Consider the following 10,060-nt stretch of genomic DNA (forward strand, 5'->3'; position numbering starts at 1 on the left):
CAGACGCGTCTTCGTTGCCTAGCAACAGTGGCTCAGCTGCAGGAAACGACACTGCTGTGTCCCTTGGCTCTGAAAGCGGCGGCAGGCAAGGCGTGGGGTCGGCGCCGTCTTCTGCCGCTGACTCTGGGGTCAGCCATGGAGATGCAGTCGCCGGCGGAACGCACATGGACAGCGGCGAAACAGCCGGGAGGGGTGGCGGTGAAACAGCCGGGAGGGGCTGCGGTGGAGAATCGCTGTTGCCTAGCAACATCAGCGCAGGCAGGGAAACCAGCGGAGGCGGAGGCAGGATCGCCCGGAGAGGTGGCCGTGCCAGCGGGGCAGGTCTTGGAGGTGTCCGCAGCGCTGGCAGGGGCAGGGGGGCCTCAGAGACCGGTACCTCCCCCATCTCTGAGCAGGGCGGGGTCCGAGAGGCTGGCTGTGGCAGCACCGCCCACTCCCCTCCCCCTGGAGAGAGAGAAGGGGGGGAAGAGGCCACTCCATCTGCGCACGCTCGGGAGAAAGAGTAAAAAAACCTTCTTCTTCTCATGGCAAAGTTTCACTGCCCCCCCGCCGGGGGGCAGGGGGGGCTGGGAAGCAGCATCTCATCCCCCTCCAAAGGGTCTTCTCCCGCTGGGAATGGAGGAAATGGAACTTGCCCTGTGCAATTAGCAATCCAGGAAAAAACAGCTGCTCTCCGCTTCAAAACTGGAAAGAGCTTTCTTAAATGCTGGGTAGACGGGAGGGAATCCGCACCCCTGACCCCAAACGAATCGGAAAAAGGAGTCCATGCACTCCCATACGAAAACATCCAAGGCAAATAGCACATCAGTAAAGAATCCAAAAAGCTTTGCCCATTGAAAGAACTCATAGAGATCTGTTTCTGACAGGAAAAGTCCATCCTCTTCATCCCATTTTTGCCAGAGGGCAATAAGCTTCTCCTCTGAAGGAGAGAAATGAACCTCATTGTCCAGAGGGGACATTCCCCATATGAACAGCCACAAACTACGAAAGGCTGGTTCATCAGGAAGGGAAAAGCCAACAGTACCTTTTGAAAGAGTCCAGCAAGCTCTGGCCAGCTCCACGGTTCTGCTGCTCTTTTCAAACATCTTCCTGGAGGGGTTTCCGGTTCACTTATGGTCAGCCTTGGCTGTGAACTCTGTCCAAATCAGGATCTTCAGCTCTTCAGCTCCTGGCTTGAATCCACTTCTGTGGTCACTTCTAAAGCAACCATCAAATGCTACACATACAGGATTTTACCCAGTGCAGCAATTTGCTCCTCTGGTCTTATCAAATTAATATTTGTCCTTACACGAGGGGTCCGCCAAATGTTACATGGCTTTGCAAGGGTTCCTCAGGGTGAGAGAGATAGACGAGAATCTTGGTCTCATGATCAGAAGGCTGGATTTATTATTTTATGATATATAATACATTATGACTATACTAAAAGGAATACAGAGAAAAGTTCAGAAGCTGCTAAGCTAAGAATAGAATAAGAATCTAAAACCAAGAGAGCTCTCTGTGAATCTGTCCCAGAGCTTGGTCCTGTGATTGGCCCTTAATTGTAGACATGGAACATGGGCCAATCACAGGTGCACCTATTACATTCCACATCAGCAGATAATTATTCTTTACATTCTCTTTCTGGGGCCTCAGCTTCCCAGAAGAGGAAAACTCCAAAAAGAAAGGATTTTTATGAAAGAATGTCTGTGACAGTCTGTGACAGGGCTGAGACCAGAGCCCAGTGGATTCTGTGTCTGCCATCACCTGTTGGGACAAAAAGGGCACTGATCCGCACCTCGGTGTGGCTGATCTCAAAGCCCATCCTGTTGTGTCCTGAATGGGGGCAACAGCTTGTCCGGGGCTCAGGCTGGCTCTGGCTTCTTCCCATCAGTGCCTGTCAGTGCTCATGTTTGGGCTTTGCCAGCCTTGTTGTGGTCGCTGCCCTGTCCCTGAGGGCTGGAGGGACTGCAGAGGCTGGAGCCTTCCTTAGCTGGGAGAGGGGCATCTTTGAGCTCAGCCTGCTCATAAACAGGTCAGGGTACTGATGCTGAAAGCCCCATCGGGATCAGTTATAGCTTGAGCTGCTCTGGTTTACAAATGGGAAGGCATTCCTTTGGCAAACTGCTGAAAGGTGGGGAAGATGTTCTTCTCTCCTGGGAATGCATCTCCCCGTGCTTTGTTTCCTGTCAAAGAACTCTTCAAACGTCTGTACAAAATCAGTCTCTGTGCTGCAGAGCTGTCTGCCTGGTTGTGGTTGTTGTTACCCAGCTGACCACAAAGGGCTCAGAGCTCCAGGCACTGGGGCTACCTTTTGTATCTCCTGGAAGCTGGGATCTCTACTTTAAAGTCAGCATCTTGCATTTTGTTTTCCTCAGGGAGAATGGTGAATCCCACCTAAAATCCCCTGATGAAATACATGCATCTGAAATATATTGGCAGCGGGTGAGTCCAACAGCAGTTACTCCTGCACAGCCGATGGCCAGGTGTTTTTCTGGTGGAATGTCTATCCAGCGTGAAGTCAGGCCAGCTGCAAAGATGTTCACACAATGGGGATAGATTGTCCCATCTCTCAATGCTGCTCAGAATTTGTGAGTGGGCTCAGAAGGCATTGTCAGAGATGCCTTGCTACCAAAGTCTTGCCTGCATCAAGGAACGGGACCTGGAAGGTCTCCTTGTCTCTCAAGTGTGGGACAGCTCTGTGTTAATTTCTTTAGCATTTTTTGTATGTCTCAAAATCATGCTGGCACACTAATGAAAAAAGAAGAAACTTGCTTGCCTGAAAGAGCAACCTACACCCTATCAAAGCTGTGAGATAGCAGTTCCCAGGAACAATTCTTTCCCCTGGTTTGAAGAGGGAAACACTCTGTGTTCAGGATAGGAACCACACCGTTTAGAAAGTGAAACCCAGGAGGAAAGACTAAACTCCCTTCAGAAGTTGGACCCCAGTGCTTCAGGAACAGGCCCAGTGCCCATGCACTTGAGAGGAAAATGCATCATCTGCCTTCTGGCAGAGCCCTCCTGCCTCCCGCAGGTTTTGACACTTCCAGCAGAGATCTCCTGTGTGGGCTGGCTTTCACTGCAAGATCTAAATGGCTTCTCCTTTCTCTGCTTCTGTTTTGTTTCTAGGACTTTTGGAGATGTTTATAGAGCACTGGACACTGCCACAGGAGGAGAGGTAAATGTCAACAGCACCTGCAGACTCTGCTGCACTCGAGGGCCTTCCCCTCTGGTGTGAGCGGTGGCTGGAGCTTTGGGCAGAGCTGTGTTGAAAAGGCACAAGAAGCAAAGACTGGTGCCAGCCCACAAAACACATTTGGGACTTTGTCCTCCTGAGCTGCCAGAAGTAAGGCAAGGAGGGCAGCGGTTCTTTTCAGATGCGCTCACTCGCTCTCCATTGCTAAAACAAAGGTGGTGCCTTCGAGCACCTCACTGCTCTATGGGGCTACAGCTTCAGAGTCCTGAATTCTCATTTCTGGCTGCCAGCAAATCCATCTGAAAGTTAGTGGTAGTTCCTTAGCCACCTGCAGTGCTGCACTTGGGAACTGCACATAGGGAGAGTTCTGCAAGGCGTCCCTGAAAGCCCTAAGCCCTGCCCATATCACAACATGTATCCACAGAGTATTAAGGCATGGATTACTTCTTCTGAATCCTAGAAAGAGCAGCAGAGAGTGTGGTCAGAGGTTTGTGGGTGATAGTTGAGACATCACTGTTACCAAGTGGACAAGGCAAAATTTCAGTGGCCCCATGTGTCCTGTAACTGGCTCCCAAGGGAGCAGAGAAATAGACTGTTGGAATGTCAGTTCCTAATTACTGCAGTGCCTAATCACAAGGCAGTTTTGCACATCTCAGCTGTGTCATTGCAAAAATCACTTGCTCCACTTGCCTTGTAGTCTCGTGCCACCAACCTCTCAAGTTACTGATTTTCAATGTCGTTTTAGGTGGCAATAAAAAAATAAATCTTCAAGGACTGAGGAGGAAGGAGCTAACCTTTAATGAAATAATGATCATGAAGAGGTATAGGAGTCCCAATGTTGTGAGTTATTTAGACAGGTGAGAGGTCATGGTCTTATCCCATGGATGTGCATTTACATACAGCAAACATGAGAGGTTAAAAACGCACTTTGGTCAGTGGCAGAAAGTAGAGCTGTTAATTTTTATTTTTTCATATTTCTCTACTCATCTCCAATGGATCAGAAGAGAGTGCATCTTGTCTGCATGAGTCTTCCCTGGCACACCTACTTTGATAATTATTCCAAAATTATTCAAAACCTGAATCTGCTGTAACTTCCTAACTCAATAGCCTGGAAGTTCACTGCCTCCACATTTATTTGGGATTGATTTTTTAAAGTTTCTTAAGTGCTGATGAACCATCCTAAAGTGGATTTCCCTTGGATTGTTGCCCCTCTTTGCCATTGCTATGCATGCCAGGAAGACTAGGTGCTTATTTCCAGAAACACCATGCCTGACACATTTTTTATCTGGGCTGTTTCTAAACTGCACTTTTCAATTGCTGCCCATCTAAGACATCTCCTTTTACACAGCTGTGTCTTTCTCTTTGAGACTGCACAGATTGCAAACAATGCACAGCCAGGAGGGAATATCTATTCCTTTGATTCTGTCCTTGTCACAAAGGCATCTGGAAATAAGAAACCTGGAAGCAAAAATTCTACGTAGCCATGCATGTTCATCTCCATGCCCTTGTTTCCTTCTTTCAGCTACCTTCTGGGCGAGGAACTCTTGCTGCTTATGGAGTACATGGATGGAGGCGTCCTGAGTGATGTCATCAGCCAGACCTGCCTGTCTGAAGATGAGATGGCAGCCATCAGTCGGGAGGTCAGCAATCCCATCTGTGTTTCCAAGGGATTGGGCAGCATTGTCAGGGAAACAGGGGCTCAGAGCAGGAGTGATTTCCTGGGCCAGGCTTCTGTTTCTGTGTTGCTGGGTAAAAGCATCTCAAGTGAAAGGCCTGCCAGTGCCCCTGCACTCCCTGTACTCAGTGCCAGTACACTTATCTCCTGCTGTTGAATTCTTGCTCTGCCTCTTGTATTTGTATTTGCTGTTCTCCACCTTGCCTCTCTAAATGTTTGCCTGGAGTCTGTCTTCACTGCATTCCTTGCCTGTAAAAGCAAAGGTGCTGGTGGCAGGATTTGAAATGATCAGCAAAGAAAAAAGAGAGAGACCCATTTCTCTCAGTCCTCAGCTAAAAAGGATAGGAGTACAGCCAAAATGCTCTTTGCTTCTGAGCGCATGCACTGCAGCAGGAGTCATCCTGGCTGGTTTGCAGGGGACAGCCTACAACAGCAGGTGCTGTTCCTCTTTCAAAAGTTGACACGCCTTTCCTCAGAAAGTTCCTGCTCTGCAGGTGTTGGAGCAGCAAGCTCTTCCTCTCAGTGCCCATTACTGTTCTGCCATTACTCCCCATTCCCCCAGAGAGGGAATCTTTTAGATTCTTTGTTTCTTTCTTGTGTGATGAAATCACATCACTCATTTTTGCCCACCACTTTCTGTTTTCTCTCTCAGTGCCTGCAAGGACTGGATTTTCTTCATTCAAACGATGTGATCCATCGAGATGTGAAGAGCAGCAACATCCTTCTCAGAACTGACGGTTCTGTCAAGCTAGGTCAGTATATTCTTGGTCAGGTGCAGCGTTCCAGGGATGTGGGTGTGGGGCTGCTTGGAGTGACTGGCAGCTCCCCAAAAATGGTGCTGGTGGCAGTGCAGGAACCCCTGCTGTGAGCTGAAGGCACAGTTGCAATGTGCACAGAGGTATAAGGAACCACAAGCAGTCAAGAGTGGCATTGCTCTGTGTGTCCCTTCCAGAGGGAGGGAGTTACAAGTCTAAAGTTTCCAAAGAGAAAAAGCCACTGCTGGAGGCAGTTAAAAAAATGGGGGGACTTTTTAAGTCACCAATGCCAGGAGATCCAACAGCACATTTTCAAACTTCTACTGGCAAATTCTTTTGCTTGCTTTCCTAATTGCACAGAATTCAAATAAAACCAGTATTTTGCTTTCTCCTCGGCTGATTTTGGCCTCTCTACTCAGCTCACTCCTGAGCAGAGCAGACGGTGCTCGCTAACCAGGACTCCTTGGTGGATGGCGCCTGAAGTGGTGACAGGTCAACCATATGGCCCCAAAGTGGACATATGGTCTTTTGGAATTGTGGGGATTGAAATGATAGAACAAGAACCTCCTTACTTGAGCAAAAGTTCTGGCATGGTAAGGAGCAAATACTCACTGATCCCACTGTCTTTCTCACCTGTCCCCTCTCCTGCGTGCTGTTGGACAAAATCCCATTGCCATCTGCTGGAACTACTTCCACCAAGGTCCCCTCCTACAAATGTCCCTGCAACACATCGGCATCTGCTCTAGTTTTGATTGCATCGGTGGGTAACTCAAGCCTTATCACATGCAAACAAACTCCATTCTTAGGCAACACCTTCCTTTGGGTTATAAGGGGTTCCAGTTCTTTTGTCTGTGGAGATGGCCCCAGTTACAGGAAACAAGCATCTTAGAACTTCTGTTATCTTTCCATAAATGAAGGAATGAAACCCAAACCCAACAAAGTTTCTAAAACTGTGGTCTTTAGAGAGGAACCTAACCCACTGTGCAGTTGCTTCTCACTGGGAAACATGCCTGAAACCTGGGCATGAGAGTGTAAAGGCCATAGAGTCTCTTCTGCTTCTTGTGCAGTGCTGCTGCATTGCATTTAGTGACCGTGTTTCTCTCCTAGCCCAAGGAACATTCTCTGTGTCACCAAGCTGAAGCCTGGTGATTTGGAGAGCCTGCCAAAACCTCCTGTTTGTTTCCTGACAATTTCTGGGATGGGTCTACCACTAATGTATTGACTTGAGTAGCCAAATGAGCAGAGGTTGACCATAGGGATGGCACCTCTCCTTCTGACCATGAAAATTTCTCTTTTGAAAAATGGGAAGCTGAAATTTTCAGACTGCTGAGAGACAGAGCTGCAGGTGTCTTCTATGTGTCCAAGCAGGCATTTTCATCCCAATACATTTGTGCAGGCATCTTAATGTGTCTGTGTTGAAGATGAGATTGTAAATGTTTGTTTCCTTACCTGGGGATTAACTGATGGATTTCCTTTCTTTCCTTCCAATTCCCATTGTTTTCAAGAACAGCACAAAAAGCTTGATGAGTTTTGTTCTATGGCAGCTGTGCTTAAAGGACCAACAAGCACTGCAGAGATGCCTTTCCTGTACTAATCCTTGAAATTTGTATAGCAAAGTCCCTCTTCCAAAAAGCCTCTCAAGCTGGTGTGAATCCTCAGAGAAGCAAATGTGCTTGTGGTGATGTAGTTCCCACTAACTAGGTCAGTCAATGAAATCAGCTGCCGAGGCAAGATTTGTGGGATGGTGGAAAAGCTGTGGCTGCATTGGGGTTTGGGGTTTTTGTTGGTAAAGTCATCTCTGGGTTCTGCCAGGGCAGAAACTACCACTGCAGAGCAGAGGTTAAACAAAGGGATCTGGGAGAGCACTTAGAGATGTGAAAGCAGTGGGTGGAGCCTCGTGGTTTTTTTTTATCCAGGCTCAACACCTGATAGCCACAATGGGGACCCCAAAGCTGCAGCAGCCCAAGCTCCTCTCAGCTTTGCTGTGTGACTTCCTGAGCTGCTGCCTGCAGAGAGATGAGGAGCGGCGCTGGTCTGCCAAGGAGCTTCTGCAGGTAAAATGTGAAGGGGCTGCAGGTGAAACAGGGTCTGAGGGATGGGCTCCTCCTCCACTCAAGTCCAAGGCATCAGATGAGCCCCCTTCCTCCTCACCTCCACTCTTGCTGCTCTTCAAATGAAAACGGTGAGGAATCCTAGACTGGGCTGGGCTGGCAGGGCCCTGTAAAGGTCCTCTGGTGCAAGTGTCCTGCAATGAGAAGGGACATCTTTAAAGCGATCAGGTTGCTCAGAGCCCTTTGCCACCAGAGCCAGAATGGTTGCAGGGATGGGGCACCTACAAGCTCTTGGGGCAAGCTCTGCCAGGGTGGCACCATGCTCCGAGTAAAGAAGTTCTTCCTTAGACCTACTCTGATTAGATGCCCTTTGTGTTTAAAAATATTTGTCCATATCCTATTGTAACTGGCCCTGTTAAAAAAGATGTCTTCCACTTTCTTCAAAGCCACTCTGAAGTCTTGGAAATTGGCAATAAAGTCTCCCTGGGGCCTGTTCTTCACAAAACTGAATAACTCCACCTCTCTCCGCATTTCCTGAGAGGAGAGGTGCTCTGTCCTCTGAGTGTTTCTGTTGCCCTCTTTTGTGATTTGGTGGGGTGTTCAGTTTTATCTAATGGCAAAAGAATTGAAGTAGAGCAATGCAGGGTACAGAGACATGAAATGGTGGTGGAGGAACCCAAGGAAGCCAGTCCCAGCTGAGCAGTCAGAGATTTGGCTGTGGGCAGGAGGGGCTGTGGGGGGCTCACTGTGAGCCTCTAAGGGGCCCTGGTTTGTGCCCCCCAGCCCACCCTTAGAGGTTTCTGCCATGCAAACAGGGACAGCTGGGAGGGACTTGTCCCAGCCCCATCTGCTGCCTGGCACGCTCAAGCAGATGGGAACTGTGCCAGGGTTACTGCCAGGTTGTGTGGCAGAGAGGAACTGCAGGACCCAGTGCCACTGGGCTGGCCCTGCTGGGAAGGAAGGTGCCATCCAGCACACGAGGACATGGGCATGGAAAGGTAGACACTGCTTTCTGTCCCTGTGGGAATTAGCACAGTGCCTGTCTTTGAAAGGCAGGGACCTTTGTGAGCCATTGGAGTTTCCTGAAAGGAAGAAAACCCAGGGACAGAAAGCACCATTTCTAGAGCACTGGCAGGGCAAAAATCCCAGCGTGATGAAGACATCACAATAAACAGATAAGTGGGATTCTGGGCCACATTTGCCCGTGATGGCAAGGTCTTGCTCATTGGGGATGACTGGGGAGCAGATGGTCCCATTGCTCCTCTTTCTGGGTCTTGCTAGGAGCTTGATGTATCCTGATTGAGTCTCTGAAGCACTGAACTTGGAAAGTAATGGTTCACTGTTCTTTATTGTATTTTTTTTTTCCAGTGGACAGCATCCATTTGTAACTTCAGCCAAGCCAGCATTCATCCTGGCACAACTCATCAATTCAGTGAAGAAGAAGAATAGCCCTAACCCTAAACCCTAACCCTAAACCCTAACCCTAACCTTAAATGCTTACCCAAACCCAAACCCTAACCCTATCCTTATCCCTGATCCTTACCCTATCCCTATCCCTTACCCTAACCCCAACCCTAAGCCTAAGCCTAAGCCAAATCCTAACCCTAACCCTAGGAGATGAGAACCTAACAATCAAGATGTTAGCTCTGTTACCAATTTAGAGTAGGATTGTAGAGTAGGGTTGTTGAAGAGATTTGTAGCATAGGATTGTAGATTAGGGTTGTAATTAATTAAAGTTTCTGAAACATCAACTCATGTGGAAGATTCTTCTCCTTCTGACCCCTTCAGAAAATTCAACATTTCCTTCTGAATTACCAGTTGTTTTTTATTGGTGCTAAGTCACACATATGGCTTCTTTTGTATGGTTTCATAAGTGAGGAGGGCTCTTCTTCATTCATCCTCTCCAGACCACACTGCCTTTGGAATATGACCCACTGGCTGGTTATGGCACAGCTGTGGTATTTCTAGTTGAGGCAGAAAGGTCAATGGCATTTGAAGGCAAAACCAAAGGAAGAATGAGGCAGCCCAAACATCTTGTGCAGATGCAGGCCTTCAGCTGTGACTGGAGAGCATTGGGGTTCCTGCCACTTGGATTTGTATCCCTAAATGCAATAATCTCTTTGGCTGGAGGAGAGCCTTGCTCAAGTGAGAAAGCAGAAAGGTCAGAGAGGGTGCTTGGGAAGGTCTCCTGTGGTGCAGAGCTGTCAGCGCCTGTGAGGTGAGAGCAGGCCCGGCCTTGCCCGGGCTGGAGCCCCAGCAGAGCCCTGGCAGAGGCCGGAGCAGCCTGAGCCCCGGCAGAGGCAGGCTGGAAGGAGGCCCTTGGAGCTGCAAGAGGCAGCAGCCGGGCCCTGGGTGCCTCTTGCTGGGAGCGGGCGAATCCTCCGCTCTCAGAGCCCAGGTGGCAGCT

General features: G+C 49.0%; 1 long non-coding RNA gene across 1 annotated transcript; it reads left to right on the top strand.

The window, feature by feature from the left end:
* The first annotated feature begins 4,692 nt into the window (after positions 1-4,692).
* LOC132085771 (uncharacterized) lies at positions 4,693-9,400 on the top strand. Its single transcript, XR_009420270.1, has 4 exons — positions 4,693-4,812; positions 5,500-5,599; positions 7,519-7,656; positions 9,022-9,400. It is a non-coding gene; the product is annotated as an uncharacterized LOC132085771 (long non-coding RNA).
* The last annotated feature ends 660 nt before the right edge of the window (positions 9,401-10,060 follow it).

Source organism: Ammospiza nelsoni, chromosome 32 (assembly GCF_027579445.1).
Source record: "Ammospiza nelsoni isolate bAmmNel1 chromosome 32, bAmmNel1.pri, whole genome shotgun sequence".
NCBI classification, from domain to species: Eukaryota; Metazoa; Chordata; class Aves; order Passeriformes; family Passerellidae; genus Ammospiza; species Ammospiza nelsoni.